This window comes from Lepisosteus platostomus, chromosome 1 (genome assembly GCF_059453375.1).
Source record: "Lepisosteus platostomus isolate fLepPlt1 chromosome 1, fLepPlt1.hap1, whole genome shotgun sequence".
In the NCBI taxonomy this organism is placed as follows: domain Eukaryota; kingdom Metazoa; phylum Chordata; class Actinopteri; order Semionotiformes; family Lepisosteidae; genus Lepisosteus; species Lepisosteus platostomus.
In genome coordinates, this window is record NC_142611.1 from 58438850 (window position 1) to 58448959 (window position 10110).

Consider the following 10110-nt stretch of genomic DNA (forward strand, 5'->3'; position numbering starts at 1 on the left):
AGTAAGGGTGAAGTGATCCTAAAAGAAAGGGAAATTAATGAGGAGTGGGCCAGGGCAAGGAATGGGTGTGGACAGAATTTGGGCTCAAATACTGTATATCTTATTTCTGGGTTAAGCTGACATTCAAAATGCTTTTATCTTTTGAAGCATCATACTGTACTTTTTAGTTTTCTAAACTACCATAAAGGTTAGATGAACTGAACGGCTTCTTCCCATTTGTAGCCATTCTTATGTTCATAAAATCATGTCAGAAGGGATAAAATTTCTCAATCACCATATAGTTATTGGTCATATAGTGTTACCAGAGGATTGGCTTCAGCGACATGGCTGTGTAGCTTGTTCCAAACTCCCACAACCCTTTGTTCACTAGGAACAACAACAAATAAGAATTAAGCATACTGAAAGGTTAATGGAGTGTTTCCATAAACCAAAAAAAAAGGTTGGTTAAACCTGCTCGGCTGAGGGCTAAACTCCTGGGCATAAGACAAGGAGGCTGAGACCCCCATGCAGAGTGAGGAGTGACCAGGGGACAGCAGCAAAGGTGACGGAGGGGTGCAAAATGAAACAGGAGAGGGGGAGAAGGTGATTACCTGTATTATTTTTATTGTTTTAGTTGACAAATGACATCAAGAATGATTACAATTACTGAGCTGAAACTGATTGAACCTGCCTATTGTCATCCCTCCTGAATATTTGTTACAAACTTCATTTGAAAACATGCCTGAGTTTAAAATGCATTTCCATATAGTTTCACGTTGGTTCACGTTCCTCTGCTGACGTATTCTATATCATGCAAAAATGGAAAATGCAAAAATAAAGAAATGCCACCTGGTGCACTAGACAAGAGTTCCCACAGCCACATTAACAGCTGCCTTAAGCAATGGCACAGAAACGCCTTGGCAGAACGCGATGAGGAAAAGAACACACATGGAATGCTGGCAAGTAAACATTTCTTCTAGGGTAGTTATAAAAATGCCAATAGGGAAGGAACAGTGTTCAATCTTGTTATTTTCCGAGAAGATTATGAAACATGACCTAGACCGCAAGAAAGGGAAGGAGTGAGAAAGAGTAACTTGCAGCAGTATGGAAGAACCACCTGAGAGTCTCACAACTGAGGAATGTGCGAATGTGCCCAAACTGACACTTCTGAATGCGGCAACCTTGTCAAGTATTGACAGGTTAATGTAAACCTATAGCTTAGGGCTGGGCGATATGGACAAAAACATTATCACGATAAAAAGTTTCATATCAGTCGATATCGATAATTATCACGATAAATGTCAAATCACTATTTCTTTCAAGTTTAAAGGCCGATTTTTTCTCCTGAGTGAAATTTAAAGAAACCAGACAGTTTATTGGTAAATTAAACAACTCTTTATTTTAAGAACACAACAAACACTTGCCAAACAGCAGAAACATTAAACAAATCTGTTAGCTGCCCAGTCTGCAACAGACACATATCGAACATTTATCGAACTTTTGTTAAAATTATATAGAGGAAAATTATATTGCGATAATTATCATTATCGAATTATCGCCCAGCTCTACTATAGCTCCAAAAAAAGCAAGAAAATGCTTGACCAACTGGGCTAGTACAGTAGGTAGTTCTTATAACCTGTCCTGAAAGAATTATGGAGTGTTTAGTGAAAATTTGGCTTTACCCATTTGGCTGGGGACTAAACTCCTGACCATACAACAAGGTAGTTGCAAAGGTAGAGATGGAGTGGAGGTCGGATGCAAAAGACACATGTGAGGGAGAGAAACGGATCACATACTGTACAGTTCTTACTGTATAGTGTTTTAGAAGAGGAAATGACATCTGGAGTGGTTGCTAATTACCGACAGCCAAGCCTGACGTCACGAAGCATATTTCAGGACCCTATGCAGACAGCAGGATCCGGAAGGGAGTGAACCAACACGGGGAGGAGGAACTGGGCTGGTAGACAAAATAGACGAACAGGGAGGCATGACGAGTGTGCACTGGTGCTCGGGGGGGCATGGTGCTCGGGGGGGCGAACAAATCCGAGGGAGTCCAGGGGAAAAACCAGAACGAAGTCCAAAAGTCCAAACACCAGGAGATCCAGGAGGAGACGAAACAAAATACAGTTAAAAGCCGGAACGAGATCCGGTGCAAGGACGGGGAAAAAAGATGATTAACGGGACCAGGCGCTCCAAGTCCCGGACTCGGCTGGTTCGGGACACCGATAGGAGGCCTATGCCCTCCAGCTGCAGACGTAGGGCGACTTCAAGGTAGACGGACCTCTGGGCGTCCATGTTCCAATGCAGAGCCCGGAACAGAGTGAGCGCTGGAACAGGGAGCAGGGGCACAAGATCAACTAAAATGTAAAAGTGGTGGAGCGCCCTTAAGGGGGAGGGATTACAATCGTGACACCTGATTGAACTTGGTTGTAGTCATCCTTCCTGAACTTTCGTTACAAACGAAAGTTATCCCATTTAGGGATAAAAATATAGTACAGCCCCCAGAGAGGCATAAAGCAAAGGCAAAAAGAAAATTTCATATAAAAGTCCAAAGTCACACTATGTTAAAAACTCATGTCTTCTATACCACAGTAGGAAAGCATGCACATTCCTGCCTGATTTTGACTTCAGTTCAGCAAATCAGAACATATGCAGGTAAATCTCATTAAATTAAATTTAGCCCATCATGAAATCCTGTAGCCCAATGTCATGTTGTAGTCTGAGCATTACTGAGCCAATTTGACCCAAGACTAAGATATTAACTCTCAAAAGCCCCCATATACATAGACAGAACAGGACCCTAAATAAATTAAGACTGGCAACAAGGTCTCTTCGGTTTATACAGCAGGGTTATATGTGTCCTCCACGTTTCCATTAAGATATAGATATGAACTACAGTTTCATTAATTAATAGTTTCCATTTAAATTCTGAAATCAGATTAAATGACATAAAGACAGATTCATTTTTAAATCAGTATCAGTATCTAGCTCATAGCATTGGCACAGAATTTGGACACTGTTCAAAATTTGAAATAAATGGGGTTAATTTGGATTAACCTTTCATTCTTAATTAAGGCCAAATTCTACCAATGCAGTTTTAATAATCAGATTAGTGCTTCCTTATCCACAGTTCCGCTAGCATGCATAATTAATTTGATCTTTGATTTTATAATAATGGAATATGTTCCATCTTATGTCTTTGTTGCTCAAACATGTTCAGTGGAGGAGTTTGTTGGGTGTATGCTTGCAGCTTTAAAGAAAAAGAACATGTGTGTTGTATTTCTTCAGAAGTCAAATATCATTTTATGATGACAATAGCTTCCCCATTTATTGCAATATAATATGTGATCCAATAGACCAAATCATTTATCCTTAGAATACTGCTGTTCGGACAAAGAACACAGACATTATTGCCTCGTAACTAAGCAGTTAAGATTTCATATTTGCAGTTATTATTTGGTAGCAATGAAGGGTGTTAAATTGAACCACACCATTCAAGTTTAACTGTCTAAACTAAATCCCTGTAAAACAGAAATGCATTTTAACAGCTATTGAAAAACACTTGGATCTGGTGTTTCAGAACGCCTAGTTATTGCAAGATAAATGTTTTTCCAAAGTGCACCAATCTGCAATCCTGCTTAACTGTATTGTTAAAAGTCAGTTACCTATAAGAAGTAAACTGAGCTATGATTTATTTTCGTAATCCTGCTTGGATTTGATTCTCAGGAAATACAAACTTGTAAAGTCTAGGATTTCACTGGATGATTGGGGAAAAAACGTTAAACAAAAAAATCTTTCCTTTTTAAGCAGTATAGAAGTTTCTTCCATTAATCATTATTCATTTCTCCAGAATATGCATCTCTGTCCCTCATCAATACTCACACATGAGTTTGGCTTCACTTCCCACAAGAAGAAACCCTTCCTGTTTTCCACCATCCCCAGGAAGGCCTGAAAACAGGAGGAAGCCCTGTGTGGGCTTGGTGTGGGAGAAGAAGTCTCAACAGGCTGTCTTGTGATGCATGTCTTCCAGTCTGTACACTTGGCTTTCTAGCACTGAAATGAGGTTGAACAACAGGTCCGCACAGTTATTGATCTAACAATATCTGTCATTAAAACTAGATTGTATTTCATTTTGTAACAGTTTGAACTGCTTTTGTCAAAGTCCTCACACGGGGTAAAAAAAGGAAAAAGAACAAGCTGATAGATTACTCACCATGAATTGACTAATTTAGAAGACAGTATATAAGACTTCGATTTCTATCTGGAACATAGGGCTGGGCGATATGGCCAAAAACACGATAAAAACTGTCATATCAGTCGATATCGATAATTATCACGATAAATGTCAAATCATTATTTCTTTCAAGTTTAAAGGGAATTTTTTTCTCCTGAGTGAAAGTTGAAGAAACCAGACAGTTAATTGGTAAATTAAACAACTCTTTATTTTAAGAACACAACAAACACTTGCCAAACAGCAGAAACATTAAACAAATCTGAGGTAGAGAGTATTCAAGTCTTTATGTCAAAATATGCATGAGTAGAATTACAAAATAAATATCTTAATAGAAAAATGTATTACTGCAGTGTCATAAAACACACATAGAAGATGGCTCAGACAGACTGCAAAGTTTAAAGTGCTCTGTTTTATGTCTGATCGTAAAAAGCCAAAATATGTCCAAATTACCGACGTTTAATGACCTTTTCTGTCGACGATGTCATCGTCCTTTGAGCTGGTCGTTGGCAGCACTACATTTGCTTCAGTGTCTCTCATTTCTGCACTCTAACTACAGTCCTGTCAGCCACCACCGTGTGGGTAAACACCACCACGTTAGCTGCCCGGTCTGCAACACACACGCACACTCGCGCAGTATTTTGTGCGCATGCGGCATAAACGTACTGTATAACGAACATTTATCGAACTTTTGTTAAAATTATATCGAGGAAAATTATATCGCGATAATTATCGTTATCGAATTATCGCCCAGCACTACTGGAACATTTTATTACCGGTGTGATTTTCTGTTTCTATCCTTACCTTTGATTTTATACAAACACAAAAGATTAGTTTGACAATCCTTAATCCACATTGTCTGCCAAACATGACTTTGTATAATCTATTGGGGAAAAAGCTGTCTTAAATTCATTATTTTTAGTGAAACTTGCCGGTAAAAAATCCATTATTCTCATACAAGTTCAATGGGCCTGTGCAAGAAAAAGAGAATTGCTGTTTATTTTCTAAGAGCTTTGTTACTGTTTGTTTACTTCTCTCAGGCAGATGGGTGAGAATACTACAAAGAGGTGTACACATTCTTCCAGCTATTAAAAGAAAACTTGTAGTGATCAGAATCATTCTGTGAAAAAACAAATTCCAAGCTTGCAAGAAGACACCTAAAATAAGCTTTTATGTTTATGTAAATGTGTGTGACATTTACAGTATAAACACTATTTAAGTAGGAAATGCATATACTGTAATAAGGTGCAGTTTGCTTGGAATGGAAGATTACATAATTAAAAAGTTGTTGTTATTTACACAATCAGCAAAAGTTCCTCTAACACTAAGTTCTGTTAAACTACACAGTGGCCTTAATTGAGTTAGGATTTAAAAACTGTTACAACCCGCGCCACTCCCCAAGGAATGGGGGAGGACACAGAGGTGTTGCGGACCCAAGAGCAAGGGTGTCACAGTCCAGGGGAGTGGCAGGCTCGCTGCACCTCCAGCGTAGAGCAGGCTGGCGTACAGCAGGGCCAGCCTGAGACAAGACTATCTGAGGGGATCAGCAGCTGAGCTCCAAGAGCAGGGTCCACCTGAGGTCCCAGACTCTCCATAGGAACTGTCATAGCGGCTGGGTTCCAGAAGCAAGGGCCGCTCGGAATATCAAACATCCTGGGATCCAGGCAGGAAAGGCAAGTGCAGGAAAGAGAGAGCCGCCAACGGCCAGAGTAGCACAGGGTGGAGGAGTCGCGTGCTGTCAGTGCAGACATGGGAGTTGCACCAAAGACCAGGACAAGAGAGTTATCCGTTGAGGTCCGGTTCCAAAGCGAGTTCCCACCTCAGGTCCACACTTAGCACCCTGAATCCTCTGAAGCGCCCTGCTGGAGACAGTGTTCCCAGGCGAACCTCGGGAACTGGAACCCAGGAACAGAAGGGCTCTGCTGGGAGGCTGTAAGGTGGCTCAGAAGTGAGATGAAGTTCACATCAAGGCTGGATCGCTGAGGAGAGGCAAAACAGGGTGAAAACACCCCAGAGCACTTAGTAGTGTGTGATGTTTCACTGAAGCCAGGTGCTCTGCATATCCTGCTTTCTCAGCAATCACTGCAGAGCAGAGGCATGGCCTCAATACTCCCCACTGTGATTCCACAGGGTGGGTATAACAGAGTCCTGCTATGATGCAGCTGTGCAACCAGAACAAAAACTAAATCAAGCACTGTGCAGAAATCTGCAAAGAAAAGTCTCTCATATGAATATTTAACTCAGACACAAGGACAGTAATTTACTTCCAGTAATTTACTTAAGTAATTTACTCTACTTATTACTTTCAGTAATTTATAAAAGTAATTTACATATAGAAAACATTCCCTTTCTATTTATAGTGTTAACTATTATTTCATGTAGAGTGAAGGCCACAGACAGTTGAATAGATGTATGAAAAGATGGATGGACGAACACGGTACTCCATCGTTTTTTCCTTGGCTGTTTGCCTGTTGTTTCTCCTGGAAACACTCATATGCCTTGATAAAAAATATTTTTGCCTATCTAATGTTCAAGTCTCGTATTTCAATAGCTTGTTTCCTCTGGTGAAGCGGTTACGTCACAAATGCCATTCAAACAGCAACCTCATCTTTCAATAAAACCTGCCTTTGACAGTTTGCTTTGATGAGCTCTCTCTACCTACGGCCCCTTGCAGTGCTCATCAGTAACAGTCATTATGGATTCAATATTTGCCTGCATTTCAAACCTTTCAATACTTTACGCCTTATCTTCCACACACTGCCACTTTGTGGTGATTGTCATGCTCAGCCGTTACAAACCATTTGGCTTCAATTCAATTTAACTTCTGTTACTTGAATCCTGCTGCTGCAATCGACTCAAATCAGTCAAACTGTACTTCAAAGGATTAAAAGGCTTTCAAATACAAATAACATTGGTGAGGAAGCCTTTAATTATTGACGGAATTCAGAGACGGATATAAGACCAGGATGCTTCCCCACCCCAGTGAATATTTCTTACTTGAAACTTTAATCCTTACTACCGTCTTTGATTTCTACAGCACAGGGAAGCCGGGCTAAGCCATTAGTTCCAGTCTATCACAAACCCTCTTGCCAGCAGACAAACAACAAGGTCATTCATTCCATTCACAGAACCAATTAACTCCACACATTATTTAGTTTTCAGGGTGATAATCTTCCTCTTCCATGAATACATATGTAACACTCACACTTATCGTATTCTTCATTTGGAGAAGAGCTAGAGCAGAAGTCTGGGGTAATATATATTGTAGGTGCAACATGTTCTTACTGCAGCAAACACACCATGCACAGTGTGATCCATGTTAACCAAAACATGTGAGCAAATTGCTAACAAACCAGAGGACACAAGCAGGATAGAGTACTGTATGTAAAACTGAAAACACGGGGTAAATTGTACTCAAAGGGTTGTGGAGCTCTGGAACAAATCTGTGCAGCCTGTTTTGTAACTCCTACCCTGGTTTCTTTCAAGAACAGCTGGGTGAGATCTTCAGATCTAAATAATTAGAGCTAGCTTGATAACAAATCTATACTAACAGATGCTTAAGAAATGGTTATAACTATGAACTGGAAAATTGCAAATGTAACATCAATTCCTGAAAAGGATGAAAAGGGCAAACTGAATAATTAGACCAGTAAGTCTTAGTTCAATTGTATACAGGTTTATGGAAAATATAACTATTGGTATAACTAAACTAGAGGATCACCTGTATGGCATTTGGATTCTAGAGGATAACATGGATTTAGAAACTGTAGGAGTTGCTAACATGTTGGCACTCTTTGAATAAGGAATAGCAGTACTGAATACAAACAGAACAAAAATGATGCTACAGTATGTTTAGCTTTCCAGGAGAGTTTTGATAAAGTTCCTCATAAAACATTCAAGATAATGCATGTGCTTGGTTAAAGAAGTGGATATTGCATAGGAAAGAGGGAGTACAGATAAGGAATGAATGCTCAGATTGGGGTGATTAATTAGTAGACATGAGGATCTGCATTTGCACCTCTGCTCTTCCTAATTTCATGAGGAATAATGGCATCCAAGAATCAGAAGCTTTGTGAATTATAATGAATTTTAAGTATCATACGTTTTGGCTTATCCTGTTTAGTTAAAGAAGTGGCCTCCTGGCCATAGGACAAGGAAGATCAACCTCCCCTTCAATGCACAAGATGCAAGAAGAGGTGTGTGCATAGAGGTGAGAGTTATATATACAGTATAGCAAGAGTCGGTAATGACTGGGATTTAAAACAGCTGGGTGAGATTGTCGTTATCCCTCCTGAACTTCAGTTCAGAACTTCCATTTAAATCAATAATACGAGCGTATTGTGGTAAGTAATTGTAATTCCCATTATGATATTGGGGGTTAAAAAACTTCTTAGAACTTAGAATGTCAAAGTCATTCTGTGAACTAAAAATCAACAGTATCCTAGCCCAACAGTATCAGAATCAAGAGTAAAACACATATCAGAGGACCTACCTGGAAAATAAGTGGAAGTGCATTTAAAACTGAGAAAGAGAGACATCTTTATACATAAAGGGCCGGGTGGAGTACGAAACAAACTGTTCAGTCATGGTGTTGGAGGCAATAGCCTGGCTTTTTTCGAGAAACAGCTGGATGAGCTATTTGGATCAATTAATTACTGACAAATACGCTAGAGAGCCAGAATGGCCTTCGCTTGGTTGTAACTGTTTTGATGTCTTAAAGTTCAATACCTCTTCTTTGCACTGTAAACCAAAACCTGAATTCACCAGTTTCTAGTCATTTGCCAGATGTTGTGAATACCCGTCTATCACTCCCACACGAACTGCAGTCTAAAACATGTACTTGTATAGAGCAAATATGATAATTCTCCTTCAGAGTCTTTTAATCTCTATTAAATATGTTTCTAGGGGGAAAAGAATTGCAGTTCATTAACATGCTGTCTGATGTTGCATTCTCAATGGTGTTTAAGTACCAACATCACAATGCCTGATGTAATGAAAGTCAACTGTTTCTACAAAAATGCAAAAATTAATTTTGATTAAACAACGGGGATTGTCTTTAAGTATACTACAATTAAGTTTTTCTAAAGCAAAATATATTCTATGGGTTTTAATATACTGCATTGTTTTCTTGCTGAGTAAGACAGCAAAACTTTTAATGCTACAGCAAATTCTCTCTTTATGTTACTCTTCCATGCAGGCCATCTTCTTATCTGTTCTTATCTTTTTTTTCTTAGAAAGCAAAGAAACAAAAGGTGTCTTTTTAGAAAGAGGAGGAAGTACAGTACAATCCCATGAAGTATAATTGCAATATGGCTCATTCAATAGTCATTCCACAACAGTTTTAAAAAATTTATTCATGTTCACAAATTTAATTTCCTTAGTGCATGTTATAATAATAATAATAAACTTTATTTTATATAGCGCCTTTAAAGGTGGCTTCTCAAAGCGCTTTACAGGATGACAATAACAATAAATAAGAAGAGTATAACAATAAATAAGGAGAATACATAAGATAAGACACAATTACAATATATAGAGGAGACCGTGGATGGTGGTACTAAGAAGAGCAGAGGGGTGAAGAACGGAACCAGTTAAGTAAAGGCTTTTCTAAAGAAGAGGGTTTTTGAGTCTCGATTTGAAGGAGTTTAGAGAAGGTGACTCTCTGATATCCTTGGGCAAAGAGTTCCAGAGCTTGGGGGCATAACAGGAGAAGGCCCTGTCACCCATACAATGTAGACGGGCTTGGGGGACAGTAAGGAGGGCAGATATGAAGAGCGTAGGCCGCGAGGTGGGGAGTAGGGCGATAATAGTTCAGACAGGTACTGAGGTGCCAAGCCATGCAGAGCCTTATAGGTGAGCATGAGGATTTTAAAGTCTACACGGAATTTGACCGGATGCCA